Genomic DNA, 15,084 nt, shown 5'->3' on the forward strand with positions numbered 1-15,084 from the left:
AGCTATCTAGTCTAGAAAATATATATGTACTCTGGAGAAGAGGGGATAGAAAGAATAATGAAATAGGAGAAGGGGTTTTGACCAATCGGATAATTTTAGGAGACTAGGTGGGGGAGGTAGAGAGCCTATGAAATTTAAAAGTAAAGTATCTGGAAGGGGGAAGAGGGGTGGCGAGAAGACCTCCCAACAGGTCTGATTTCTAAGAAAGAGACCATGACCTAAGACTTTTGTGCACTGACTTACATATGTTAACCATAAAATAGTTTGACTGATGCAAGTCTATTGTTAGATGACAGCATGTACCTGCTTATAGGGCTTGAAAAGCCAGTTAGAATGGTCTCAAGGGCCTTATTTGAACCTAGTTGTTTTTATTGAGTTTCTTTTCTATACTATAGAAAGTGGACATATGCAACCATATGTCTAAAGTGCCTTAGGTTCAGTTGGGCAAGGGGCAATCGTTTAAATTTATAATGCTGGTTCCTTAACTCGCGGAATATTAAACCTCATTGAGGAGTTTCTTTGGTTAACGAGTCAGTTTCCTCGGTTCAAAGAATTTGTTTATGGCGTTCAGTTCAAAGGCGGGAAAAGGACTAATGGTTCTCCTAATTGGGATCTGAGAGACGAATCTTTCAAGCAAAGATTCATCGCCATGGGATGGATGTCGAACCCCTAGCCCTCTTCCTCTCAGAGGACGATTTTCCTCAGCTAGTAACCGAAGAAAACTACGCTTATTGCAAATATTTTGTGGAAGGGGTGGAAAACAATTAATGGCGCACTTCAATCTACGTCAAAGTAGGAGAAACACTTGGAAATCCAGCAGACGGAAGATCTAGACGACTGAACCTTAAAACTGAAAACTATACATTTATCGTTAAACTTGTAAATTGATTTATTAGCAGTTGTTCGATGCTAAGGGCTTGTAAAATCGAATTGCTGCTGCATACCTGCATTGCTTATAAGGTAAGGGAAGGTGGAAATAAATTTAAAAAAATCCTAGCCCTCATTGTGGCGTTCTAGAAACGGCTGAGTACATAATTGTTGTTTGCACCACCTTTGAGGCACAGAAGAAACATATATCTCAAAGAAATAAAGAGCTGTTAGAAAACAAAACATGATTGATCATAAACACATTCAAAGGTGTTCATAAGTCATTCCCGAAAACATTTTCAACTTTTTATAAATAAGTTTTTTTTCTCTTTTCAACAGTACATTTTACGTATTATTGGCAAATGTGTGGATTTGAGGGACGTTGGCGATCTAACGTTCGAAGAAACAGTCGTCTAAATTAATATACCACTGATAAATCCATTTTTGGATTTTTAAATCCCTTTTAAAATAAAATAATCTAATGAGGTGAATAACGAAGGAAGGGGTTTAGGGTTCAGGAACGGTATAAGGGCTCACAGGGTTAAAAGACCAAAATGTTTAATGAGCATCATTAGGACAAACAAGACTAGAGCGACGGGGCTAACGAAGTAATATGTGCCGGAGACAGGTCAAAGGTTGCCCTTCCTAAAGGGGCATGTATTAGGTTAATATAGCGGCCCCGCCTTAGCTCTCAGCTCAACTATTCTCATTAGATAAGATTTATACATCCTTTCCCCCTCACTGGTATTAAGTCCCTGCTTGTTTACCTTACGCGAAATTGCACCTGTGTCTCCGGCCCTTGTCTTTGCCAATTCTTCTCAGTAATCCAAGAAGGTATGTTGATTTAAAAGGGAAAGTTGATGAGGATAAGCAAATTGAGTATTTGTATTCCAAACAAAACAGCCCTTGATTCCTGAACTTTTACGAGATTCCTTGGAATAATACTAAAAATTGAGCTGCTAAATGGTGGATTGTAATTCAATTAATATTAACTTTTAGATGTACTTAAAATTTTTCATAAGCATGAATACCAAGTTTAAATTTAATGTCATAAGAATGTGAACATGTCTCGAAATTGACTCAACAAAATTCCATTTTCTACAATATCCAGAGCCAGGTGGTCGGCATAGCTGAAGCCAGGGAGTGGGGGGTTGGTAACGCCCCCGGAACACGGGCTTCCATTGACGTAAATAGGAATTTCCCATATTAATTTAATTATCTGCAAAACCGTTTATTTAATCGCAAATGTGGACTGAATGGAAGTTGAGGTAAATGATATTTCCAATGCTAATTAAAAATAAGGTAGAAAATGCTGATTTGGTCCATGAACAATGAAAATCCATTACGCCGTTTTCTAGAAATAGATAGAAACTGCATATAAAATTTAATAAGCTAAATTTTCGTTAAATTGGTAATTTTTTAAATTATCTCTAGACAGTTAGTTATAAATGAATTTATTATAAGGAAAATACTAAAATATAAAGTATGGTACAAATAAATAAGTAATAGTTTCTGTTATAATGGTAAATGTTATTAACAAAAAAAAAAAACACGAAAAAATTATAACACTGATATACAACTAAACATTAACCACCCATTGTTTTTTTATAAGTAGACAGGGTAAAAAAACACAAAAACAGATTGACAACCTGCTAGAAAGGACGGATTTTGGAAAAATTAAAATAAACCAACATTTACCTCTCCATATTTTCACTACTATTAAGATTTGGCTCAAACCTTGATTTAGTTATATCACAGCAATGTTATATCACACTGTAATTAACTATTTTAAGTAATGTTTATAGTTATTAATCTTCAATTATCTGTACATTGTAGTTTACTAATAATTTATTGAAGAAATTATTTGTTCTAAATACCTGTTTTTTTTTTTTATTGAAGGGCATGACTTTGCAAACAATAAATTTCGCAACTTTATTGTTTGCAAAGTCATTGCTGTTTCGATTTAGTTGTGTTTTATTGACTTTTTCTCTAAATCCTAGCAAATATGAAATGAAAAAAGGTTTATTATTCTGCGACTAGGTCCCTTTAGAATAATTACAAAGGTAATTTTAATTTTAAAATAATATATGTATGCCATAAAATAGTGTGGCTTACTTAATTATAACTTATATACCGGGAAGAAAAAATAGATTAATTAATAAACTAATTGCGTAATAAAAAAGAAAACAAAATGGTACTTAAAAAATTCATGTACTATTATGATTATGGATTAGATTGGTGAAGCAGAAGGTAGTTAAATAAAAGGGATTTAAACGAGGGAAGGGTTGGTTCCTGACGTATGTTAGAGTTAATGGAGTTCCAGAGTTAGGCAGCTTGGATAGAGAACGATTTATCAAACGCAGAAGTTCGGTGAGGTGGAGGTTAGATGTCAGATAAACGGGACCTGGTAGTACGGGATTGGACAGAGCATTTGAATTGTAGGTTTTTAAGATATAGGAGGGGCGTTGAGTACTAGTTACTTGGAATAGAAAGGTAGTTAGGAAATAGTGGCATCGGAAGGATGGATAGAGCCACTTCAGCTCGGCATATTACTGGGTAAAATATAAACTATCATATATCATTAACAGTTAAGAAATGAGTTTTCATTATATTTATAAGTTACAGACAGCTATAATTCTAATATCAGCTGATCGAGTACATCATTACTGGCTTCCTTTCCTTTTTGTTTTTAGTTTTTGTGCTCGCAAACGTTTAACTTCTATACATACATATGCATAACTACTGTATAGAACTTGATAACTCGTTGCCTCATTAACAATACTTATCTGACCTCATTAACAAACATCTGCACGTTGGTATGGATTTGGAATCCAATCTTATAATAATAATAATAATTTATTGAGCTCCTTGCCCCTCCCTCACACAGTCACTATTTAAACTTAGCGCTTCGATCGTTTCAATTCTAATCATTGACCAAACTATACAGCTATAGTTACAAATTTTGTTAAATATTAAAAAAATTGTCCCAATAACACGGGGAAAAAGTAGGTATGTAATCAAAATAAAACTTATTTATTTGACTGTTATTCTATTGTTAATTAGTAATGAAATTAATTGATTGCAATTGTGAAAGTGAAAAATAAATATATAGTATCCCCCAAAACGTTCAGTAAAAATAGATAAATTAAGAACTTTTTTTTTTTTTTTTCAATTTTTGACCAGGCGAAAGGATATGAAGTAAAAAAAAATGTTCAGATGGTGACACAAATAAATGAATATATATATGTGAGATCACTCTGCAAACCAGTGTGGGAGGTTCAAACATAGTGTGAGAACTCACTCCTCTCCTTCGAGGAGTAAACAATCATAGCGATGCAAGCTCCCTCTGCGGGCTCGACGACTAGCCGAGCGCGGCCTAATTGTGTTTGAGGAAGGGTGTGGAACCATTAGGGCACAAATATAAAACCGCTTGCGTGTCACCGGGGCCCGCTGCCGACTGTAGCCGCTGCAATTTGCCCCGAGGAAGTCTTTGTCCCCCTTCTCTCTCTTCTTCCAACTCTCTAATTTGACAGCCCCCTCCCTTCTATGTCCAATGAACGACTTCGGTGGGGTTGTCTTACGTGACAGCTTTGCAAGAAAATTGATCTGTGGATCTCAAAATATAAGAACGTATCACTTTAGGTAGGGACAGAAATTTTTTTTTATAACAAAATCGCTTACTTTTTTACGACTGGCATTATCGATATGAATTGTCTCTCTTAAAAGTGCTGATTTAATTGAAGGATAAGTTGATTGTTGGAGTAATATTGCTGTTAGGAATGACGAAAAATCCAAATGACTGAACACTCATAAACCAGATCTGATAACAGAGTAGACCCGACTAACGAGAAGTAGCGGTGCACGACAGAGGAACATCAGTAGGTCGTTACTGAACCTCCTCGACCAACTGCTGTTAGTTATTCCAGGACAACCTTTCTTATCCTTACGATCTTGCTATTCTTCAGCTCTTGTTAGATATTCACCTTATCGAGAAACTAGTGACCTTTGAGGCTGGACGATGATGACCTGAGATATAAAGTGAAACTTATTGAGCAGGAGAGGATTTCACTAAACTGTAATTTGTTCAATTTTATATTGATAATAAGTTAATAAAATATTTTCTTTGCCATAAAAAGGGCAATATGGATGTATGGCATGTTCATTATCTGCTGTTCCCTTTTTATCTTAAAGATCCTGGATCATCTTTCTATGGTTTATGTGTTCACTTTCGATTAACCAGATAATGTATATATCTCATACTATCAGTTCAATATGTAGCAGACCAGCAGTTAGATAACCAACAAGGAAGTAGAAAAATACAAGTACCATAACATGAGAATGATATGTAATCCAAAAGTACGTAGGCAGTTATAGATGGTTTGTCCAAAACGTCTTCCAAAAACATAAAAATAACTTATAAATAAGAAAAAAAATAAAATTAATGCACTTAGTCCATGTTTAAACAATGAAGATGCGTTTTTCTTCATATTTTGGCGTTTTCTTCATCCCATGTGAATTATATTATACATAAATTTATACTCTTAAATGGAAGTAGATTGCAATTATAGTTTTTGAAATAGCGTTTTGGCTTTTCAAATATACTCGATTGTTTTTCGATCAATCGATAAAAAAAAAAAATCGATAGAATTGGGACAATCAACTGTGAGACATTATTGACTATCGGTAATAGTATGTTTTAGACGGTATTTTTTCTTTTTTCTATCCTCGCTTAAAATGTACTGCTATTTACTGCATGTACTGTACATATATAAAATGTACTGTATATTTGGACTACTAATCACTACTTTATATAGTATATGGAATTGAATTATTGTGGGACTACTAACTAGGTCATAAAGACATCCTTACATTTTTTGAAAAATAATTTTATTTAAAACACTTATTAATTCTTAGTTTTTGTTATGATTTTTCTTATTGGTTTTTAGGAATCTATCTAGTGCAATATAAGAAGTTTTATCCAAGATAAATCAGGCTTCTTCTGATAATATTATCATTAATAATATTTCAGGATTTTAATATTTCCTGTTAAAACATTTTTTATTTTATTATGTTTCTTTTCGTCGATTATGTCACATTTATGTATATCAATTAATTTTTTTTTTTTCAAAACCTCTATTTTTTTATTTAATATTAATTTTTTAACAACAATTAAATATATACAAATGAAAAAATGAATGTATATATGTAGGCAAACTAATACATATATTACTACATATATATTAATATATTAGTTAAATAATATTTCACTTATCTAAATATTTCTTATAGTTAAAGCAGTAGTAGGGGAGATAAAAAACACACAAAAAACGTGTATAATTGTTACGTTCTGCACGCTTTAATGAATTGTACCATATGTTAATTACAATACTAAAGTTCTTTCGTCAAACTTATTAAATGGTTGTTCTTTAAAAACGTCCAGCTCTATAAGGGCTTAGTTTTAAACTAAACTAACTATAACTTAAGTTTAAACTAGTTTTGAACACAACAGATTATTCGGAGCATAGTCTGGCCACAGCCCAGATAAACTTCACTTAACGTTTGTTTCAGGGTTTACTATTTTATCTTAGCAGTTGTGGTGAAATACGGTTTTTCCGATCTCCTCAAAAAGTGGACCTGGCCACTTGTGCGAATTAGCTACTAACGTATGGTAAATATAACTAACTGTTCTAATGTAACAATTCTTAATTAAAGTCAATATTTTATTTTTGTAAAGCTTTAACGTAGAAATTGACGAAATTTATCACAAAAGATTGATTATTCATTTAAAAAAACAACTGAATTATACTTCATATGAATGGGCTGGATATTAAATTACATAAAATCGTATAAATATGAGTTTGTAGATCATTCGGAGAGCAGGTGTGTTGGGGCATACATCGAAAGTTTATACATTTTTAAAATTTATTTTCCAAGAATGAAATTGATTTGTAGCTTATGACTCTTCGTTTATTTCAGTTTTGGATGAAAAAAAAACTTTTTGTTGCTTCCTCTCAACCATAGGTTGGGAAGCTTTGTATTTGTTAAAAGTATACCTTAGTAAAATAAGAAAAAAATATATTTTACAGATTACGAATTCAACAAATAATTTCAGGGGAAAAACAACATAACTTTCACGAAGGTATGAAGAGAAAGCGAAATTACGGAAGTAAACCCTTTCCCGCGGATAACATGAAATCCATTGATGCATAAATGATTGAAAAAAAAAAAAGATCATTTGCTAAGCCGGTGTCGAGTGAATACTAACGAGAAATGTGAAAGGGATGAAGCCAGGATCGTGCAAGGGACGGTATCCATACAGACCCCCACCATCCCTATATTCTGCTTTTATTCTCTGGACCCATTTACAATACAATGTGATCGGTTTTCATTATGCGGCTTAACCTAATGCGGCATTAAGCGAAAAATACGAGCTGCATTCGGGGTGCAATACAAAAACAATAGGCTTATGATATGCTTTTAACACTAAACCGCAAGCCGAAACTGAGTGAGAGATAAAGTGATGATCATTATTCTTTATATTCGATACCTATCATTGTTCCACCATACTATGTACGATACTAACATTTAACATTTAAAGTGATATTCGATTGTGTTCCTTGTATTTAAGCTTATAGTTGAGGGAAGTAAAACCTTCTGACTAACTAACTGAATTCTATTCGTTTAGCTCATTAATTTTTAAAAGTTTGTTTTTTCTTACAAATTTACTAGTGTTTTCTCTAACAAATCATTTGAATGGTGGACGCCAGCTCTGACTCAACTCAAGAGAAAATATTACAGGGCCAGGCGTAGGTACCAGGACTGCAGAGATAATGAGAGGAGACCTGCACTCCAAGAGGAATATAAACATAGGGTATATCGAAACAGAGTGCGGCACCAGAAGAAGAGGTCCTGGGACGAGCTCATTGCTGGGGAGACAGATAAGAATCCCTGTGGTATCCCTTACAGAGTCGCAACTGGGCAAGGTCAAACCTCTACAGTTAATGGCGGCTATCAGTGTAGGGGGTGCCCAGGTAACCACTCTGGAGAAAGCTGCGAAACTGTATATGGATTATACATACCCTAGGGACGATCCGTCCCAGGTTAGCGCAGAAGCATGGTGAGACGCACGACGATATGCCCACCAGGTACCGACCTATGTCCACCATAGGATATATGTTACCTTAGTCTTGCCGTGGACCGATAGAGGATTGAGAAGGCTCCAGGATTCGATGGCATAGATGCTGCAATTCTCAAGAATAGTGCCCCTTATATTGAGGATGACATGTTGGAATTATTGAACGAGTGTTTTTATAAGGGGTACTTTCTCAGCAAGTGGAGGGCTGCAGACTTGAGACTGCTCTACAAGGGAGTTGGCAAGGATAAGTAAATGGCAAAGGCCTACCGACCTATATGCCTCCTCCCAGTAGCCAGCAAAGTCCTGGGACACATCATTGTGATCAGCCTTAGACCAGTCCTAAGGGCAGAAAGACACCCACGGCAATTTGGCTCGACCCGTGACAGGGGAAAAACGGATGCGTTGCTGAGAGTGCGTAGGGACATAGAAAAGAGGGCAGAGAAATATGTCTTACTGATACTGTTCGACATATCATCCGCCTTCGATAGTGTTTGGTGGCCCTGTGTACTTCAGTGATTGCAAGATCTCAACCCCCCTCCAGTAACTTATACTCCCTGGTAGGTGTTTACCTTAGTAATAGGAGCGTCAGAATTAGGGGTAACTACTATTAGGGAGGAAAAAATTGAAAGAGGATGCCCATAGGGTTCGGTCCTAGGTCCGGGCCTATGGAAACTAGTCCTTGACGAGTTGCCCCCTAGCTCCCAAGAGAACAGAGGGGTCCTTGCCACGACGATGACGGCCTACGTCGACGTCCTTGCAGTCAGCGTGACCGAGAACAGCAGAGCGAGATTGAAAATGGAAACAGAAAGGTTTGCTGGCCTTGTAGGAGAATGGTGTGAGAGGAGGAAATTTAGTATGATCGGAGCTAAGACTCAGACCATACTTATAAGAGGCTCCACTGATAGGGCTCATCCTATTTCCTTGGACATCCAATGGATTGAGCAGGATGGGGGTGCGTTCTGGGGAATCAGGTACCCTGCTACGATGCCCATTTATAAAGGCGTGGTCCTGGGTATTCTCAGATACGCATGGAGCCGGAACCTCACGCAGGATCAAAAGAGGAGATTGGCTCTCTTGAAGGTCACGAAGACCTACAGAACGGTGTCGTATGAGACGGTGCAGGTGCTGGCCGGAGCGATGCCCCTAGACCTCATTCTCAAGGAGGATTTTGTCAAGTACAAAGTAAAGAGGTAGGGGTTGTTAGCGCTACCGGAGGGACTCCGAGAGAGGATTGGTGTGACCTCGAAACTATGGAAGAAGATGCTGCGGGAGGATTCCATTGAAGAATGGAATGGACGGTGGCAGGCGAGCCAGAAGGGCGCTACTCTGAGGAAGTTCTTCCCTATCGTGCATTCAAGACTAACAGAGGGGTAGATCCTCCCAGATTATTGGGTCCCGCAGATCCTAACAGGACATGGTGGGTTTCGGGGAAAGCTGCAAAGTTTTGGGAAGAACATCGACCACAGGTGCCCTACGTGTAGAGTCCCTGAAACTGCAGAGCATATAGTGTTGGATTGCACGGCCAGGGAAGGAACCGTGTCAGGTTATAAGGAAAACCGGGATATTCGCCCTCGCCGAGTCAGACTTCCCTCGTCTGATGGAGGAAGAGAATTATCCCTTCTGCATGGAATTCATGGAATTCAGGTGGAAGGAGGTGGTCGGCCCGTCGCACTTTACGTTAGGAAGGGTTCGACCACCTGGAACCGGTGAGCCTCCAAGGCAAGAAGATGTAGATGAAGAAGTAGACGCAGAATGAGACCAGAAGGCTGGAGTAGGCTGTGTGCTGGAGCGGGTGGAGCCACCCGGAAGGATGCAGATGGATAAGGTGTAGCCCCATCTAAAAGGCGCTCAACCCGAGCATTAACCTGCTATGAATAATAAAGATAATTATTGGTGGCAGTGGCATGCGTAATTCTAGCGCACTGCCCCACTGCTGCCGAACCGCGTACGCCAAAATTGGCGAGGAAGGGGGAAATAAAAAATATAAAAAAATCACTTGAATAACCTTTGTTCAAGAAGTAGAGCTTCCCTACAAATTACTGATATCTTGAACCTTCTTAGCTCGTAGTGATACAGTTTTTTTTTCCCCAATCTTGTTTCTAGAAATCTTCAGTTTCCTTCTTTTGTGTTTATTTTAATGAATTTGGACTAGGGAGGTTGTTTTTCAAGGCAAACATATTATTATATTAGTTCTGTACTTACAACGGTTAGTGAAGGACAAAAAATATCCTTATTTGGTAGTATACCAGATGTGATGATCAACTACAGAACGTTTGGAAATATTCTTCTTGTACCTTGTTTGTGAGTAAAATATTGGTGGGGAAAAGTGCTATAAACAACCTGTTCCTGTCGAAAGGAAGCTTTATTACTGTTTATATTGATCATCAAAACAACTGGAGGATTTTATTGCCGTTGGCGAAGTTATAAGTACACAAGACAAGTAGAAGATATAAACAAAGATGAATCGACCCAAAGCTCCTAGGGCATGTTGTTCCTTCCAGGCCCACTTGTAAAGTGTTTGATGTCAATTACTCAAGAATAAATTGTGCCTCCATTAGTACGAAGGGGGTAAGGAGGCGAGCGGTCTTCTGGCGACGGTTCAGTAACAAGGCAAGGCCTCAAGCCATCCGCCTCCTAATGAACAAACAGCTCTCGAGTCGCCCGGAGCACGGCTGCTCTGAGTTATGGTAAATGCATTAGCATAGGCACCTCTGGAGCATTTGCAATTCTTTCTCTCCCGGCTCGAATTATAAATATTTAGGGATCCATTTTGCAGATGCACACTCCGCCGAGGCTGAGTTAATGAAACATGGTGCCCACTGGTAATTAAACTGACACTGAATTAGTTGCTCTTCTACCGCCCTCTGTATTAATACACCTGAGCTTCTACTAATTGCTGCAACTGTAATCATTTGTGGCCTGTGGTCGCTATCATATTACAATCTTCTCGATCAGCTGGTTAGATAAATCATGTTCAGGATTCTTTATAACTACTTCCTTTTCTATTTATAATTGTTTTAGGGTTTTTAAAAATTATTTCTATGTTTTAGTTCTTATAATACAAACTGAAAAACTGAACTTGTAAAATAAAAATATTCAGGAAATATATATTTAAAAAAACTAATAAGGTCCCGTTTATATTTATAAATCAGTTAATTAGTAGCCAGTACTAAATCCAGTAATTCAAGGAGTAAGTGGATGAAGTTACAAATAGTAAATTTTAAGAAAAAAAAGACAAATATTTTTTTGTTAAAGTTTGTTATGTTTTAAAGTGCCTCCTTCTATATCTAGGTATCTCAATTATTAATTGGATTTTGAGATAAGAGTACCTCACACTAGGTAGACCTACCCCCTTCATCCACACTAAAGATTCATAAAATTCCCTTCCTTCACTTATCCCTTCAATTGAAACATTATCAAATAGTTGATTTTTACTTACCTAACCGTGCTGAGTTCTGTAGAACACTCTGCAGCCGTTTATCGCTCAATCAGGTTGCAGATTCCTGCTCTAAGAGGATTTGGTGAGAAAATCGGACACAGGAAGCAAAACTTATATTTAAAATTTCTAAATCCATAATTTCTGCATCTGTTGTGGAGGAATAGGCATTATTGGATTATCGAGTTAGGGAATTATTATTGAATTATTGGTGGGTCCACAACTCCCACCTAATTCACTTCCGCTTCTTATAATTCTGGAAAATCCAATAAGTAAGATCTCGGGAAATGGAGAAGTTGGCATTCCAATCCTTCCTCTTTATTGGAAATAAGGGGCCATTTTTATATTATACTGTTGGCATTGGTGGGAGGGAGAGGAATCTTTAGCGACTTATTTTAAAGTAAAAAATATTGTCTTTCTGCAATACCTTCAAACTTTTAATATTCTGATATCCCGAGCTGGGTTTTATGCTGATTAAAAAATTCGTTATTACCTTGAGGGAGAGGAAAGACTTTGTCTTAGATTGGGTCAAAAAACTTTTTTAATCATTAATCATTAAATATTTAAGTAATTAGTTTCACTTTAAAATATAATAATTTTGCACTGTAACATGTTTATAATTGATTCAATTCATCCATAATCTACTTTATTACGCCTACTGACACTTCGTATTGTATTTTAAATTCTACATTATAGTATTTACTCAAGTTTAACTTAAATTTAACCAATTAGTATATATTAAACATTACCAGTATAATTTAAGAGTAGTTATATTATATCTCACTAACAAAATATCGTTACTTTGCTTGCATATTTGACGATTTTTTTATTTTTTTGTTTGAGGTATTCTATAGATTGTTCCGTACATTGGAGTTAATTTGTAACAATTCTAAAAGCTTTAAGAAAGCTTTTAGGACGCCCTCAGTAACGAATGAATCAGCGATATGGTTTAGAGAATATTCAATGTTACAGTCTCCTATTAACTGATTATGTAAATAGGCTCCTTTTACTGTGTGAGTGATCTGTAATGAGAATAAAAGGGGAGCAACTGATGAATGAATTAAGGTTCATTTAAATTGGATCAAAAAGGAGCGTTCCTTACGATGATAGAAAAAGCTGGAAATGGTTTTAATCCATTTTATGGATTTTAATGGGTCTAAATATACGACAACCCCTTATGCGACCTGTTATCTGACAGAAACCGAGTCGCATTACCACACTCACACACTGCGCACCTGTGGTTGTTTAGAATTAAGATTCAACTGTTATTGATAACACTAAATTTCTAATTTAGACCAGCTTATTCCGGAGTACCGAAGTTTTAAAGTCATTATATTGAAATTTTGATAATGACGGTAAAATCTCAGGTTTCTTAAGACTTATAATGCTAGTAAATTTTCTGAGCACTGTACTGTTTTAAGAATGATTTTTCAAGCCAAAATTTGGAGAAAAAAATCCAAAAAGTTGCGTTTTTTTTGCTCATAAAGCTTAGCTCGACCTTTGGATATTCCTCTTATTTGGAAGCCATATAATAGATTAATATAATTTCTAGTTTTTCCTGGTTTAATCTACCCCTAAAATCTAATTTTACTGGCCTACTGATGAATTCTCATCTATCACAATCTTTCTTACGGCTACAAGCAACAGTATGTTCAATTCAATTCCTCCTTAAGATACGTTTTGTACATTTTATTTATATTTTACATTATTTTGCAGTCTAGAAGGAATTTAATGAAAATGTCATGGATTCATCAACTCTTTTTTTATTGATAAAAAAGCTACACGTTCTATTCCAACACACATTGCATCCATAATAAAAGGTTTGAAGGAATACAGACTGTGAGAATATATTCAGCTCATCTACAAGGAGTTTTTGAATCAATCCCGTTTCTGATTGAAACTTGTGTTCCCCTACGGACTGGATTGAAAAATACATCTTCCTCTTCTTCTTTGTTCGTTTTATATGAATTTTGGGATTAAATTTTGTTTTTTAACTGTTGTCTTTTCTTTTCATTTGACTATGATCCTTGTATCTCAATATTATCGAGTTTTCTTCGGCAATTTATGAAGGTAGAGGAAAAAACCTCTTTGTTTAGGTATCAACACACACATCATAGGTTGTAACACAATCTTAAAATAGGTCGAAAGAAAATTAAGATTAAAATATCTAACCTACAACATCGAAGTTAAATGCATACTTTACCGAAAGTACTGTACAGCAAAGTAACCAACGTTCTCTTACAATGCGTTAAAAAGTCAATCAGTCGAGTTAAGTAGGTAATAAGTTATCAACTTATTCACGATTGGTACGGGTTATTGCTACTGTCTAGAGGCATTGAATAATATACCACTCAGTAATAATAATATACCACCAATAAAAAAAATAAATCACCATAATATTTTACTTTCTTCGAATTAATATAACATATTGAAAATTATATAAATATTTTTAAGTTATATAAATATTCATAGCAAGAAGGTTGATAAAAATGTGGTACTGTAAAACATGTTCTTCTAGTTAATATCAAAACATGTCTTAGTTATCAAAATTGAGATATTTTATATTTAATTACCTTTCATCCTCCAACGTAATATAGACAAAACGGAAAAATCTAATCATGGAGTTTAAAAGACTTTTATCTTAAGTTAAACAAATTCATGTTTAAAATATGTCATCGTTAATTAACATCTAATAATTTAATTGGGTGTAAAAATGAATATAACTTTTGATAATACTAGCAAAAAGCAAAAATGAGTTTTAATGTAATCTCCTTAGATCAGATTTAAAATGTATTATAATGTACAGTTGTAAATAGCAATAAATAAATATTTTTAAAAAATGTAATCAAAAAAACTTTTAAGTCAATTTAACTTAAAGTTCGATTTTTGAGCTCTGTTAAAATAGCATTTATAGTATGTAATTACTTACTAATATTAATAATGTGATTTTATATTGTATTAAGCCATCATTATATTCTTATTTAAAATGTTATTTTATTTTACTATAGCAAGTGAATCTGTGTATATATTTTTAATATAAAAAATAGTAATAAATGCATAGTAACCCTATGCTAGAGGAATTTAGTCAAAAATTGTAGAATCTATATGCAAAAGCGCATACTATATGTATATTTTTAATATTACATTTATTTATTTATATTTAATTATACTATCTGGTTATATTTATATGTTTTAGGTACGCGGACCACATGCTGCTAATAGGAACTTAGTTAACTAATAGTAAAACAGGTATGATTTCTAGCTTAATTGTAGATATAATATTGTAATGTTTTATTTTCTCAAATAATTTTCTGTTTTAGTATTGATGGTCTATCGTTCAAATATTATAGTAGTGATTTTTTTTTTTTCAAATACTATATTATAATTTCTGTAAATATATGTTATTAAAGTCACTTATTTATTGTCTTTAAATGTTTATTACTAAAAAAAAAAATACAGTTAAATTATTTTTCTAAGATGTGTTACTAACATAAACTAAATTAATCAATTCTGCGCAATAAATAGTTTGGATAAAATAAATAATTAAAACAGGGAATAAATAGCTATTGTTTAATATGAATATGACAGCAGTATGATTAAGTTGTGAATTTTTATGGCTATAATATAATATGGCTTCTTAATTTAT

The 15,084-nt window shown here is 34.8% G+C and overlaps 1 long non-coding RNA gene across 6 annotated transcripts in view; it reads left to right on the top strand.

The window, feature by feature from the left end:
- The window catches only part of LOC106681146 (uncharacterized), a 693,797-nt gene that overhangs the window by 380,383 nt on the left and 298,330 nt on the right, over positions 1 to 15,084 (top strand). For 5 of the 6 annotated variants that reach the window (XR_010844430.1, XR_002945592.2, XR_010844431.1 and 2 more), the window contains one exon: positions 14,635 to 14,687. The exons of the other annotated variant lie outside the window; for it this stretch is intronic. This is a non-coding gene — a long non-coding RNA (uncharacterized lncRNA). The remainder of the gene's footprint in view (positions 1 to 14,634; positions 14,688 to 15,084) is intronic. 6 annotated transcript variants of the gene reach the window in all.

The sequence above is a fragment of the Halyomorpha halys genome, unplaced genomic scaffold, assembly GCF_000696795.3.
Source record: "Halyomorpha halys isolate HHAL.00 unplaced genomic scaffold, Hhal_1.1 Scaffold312.1, whole genome shotgun sequence".
Classification (NCBI taxonomy): domain Eukaryota; kingdom Metazoa; phylum Arthropoda; class Insecta; order Hemiptera; family Pentatomidae; genus Halyomorpha; species Halyomorpha halys.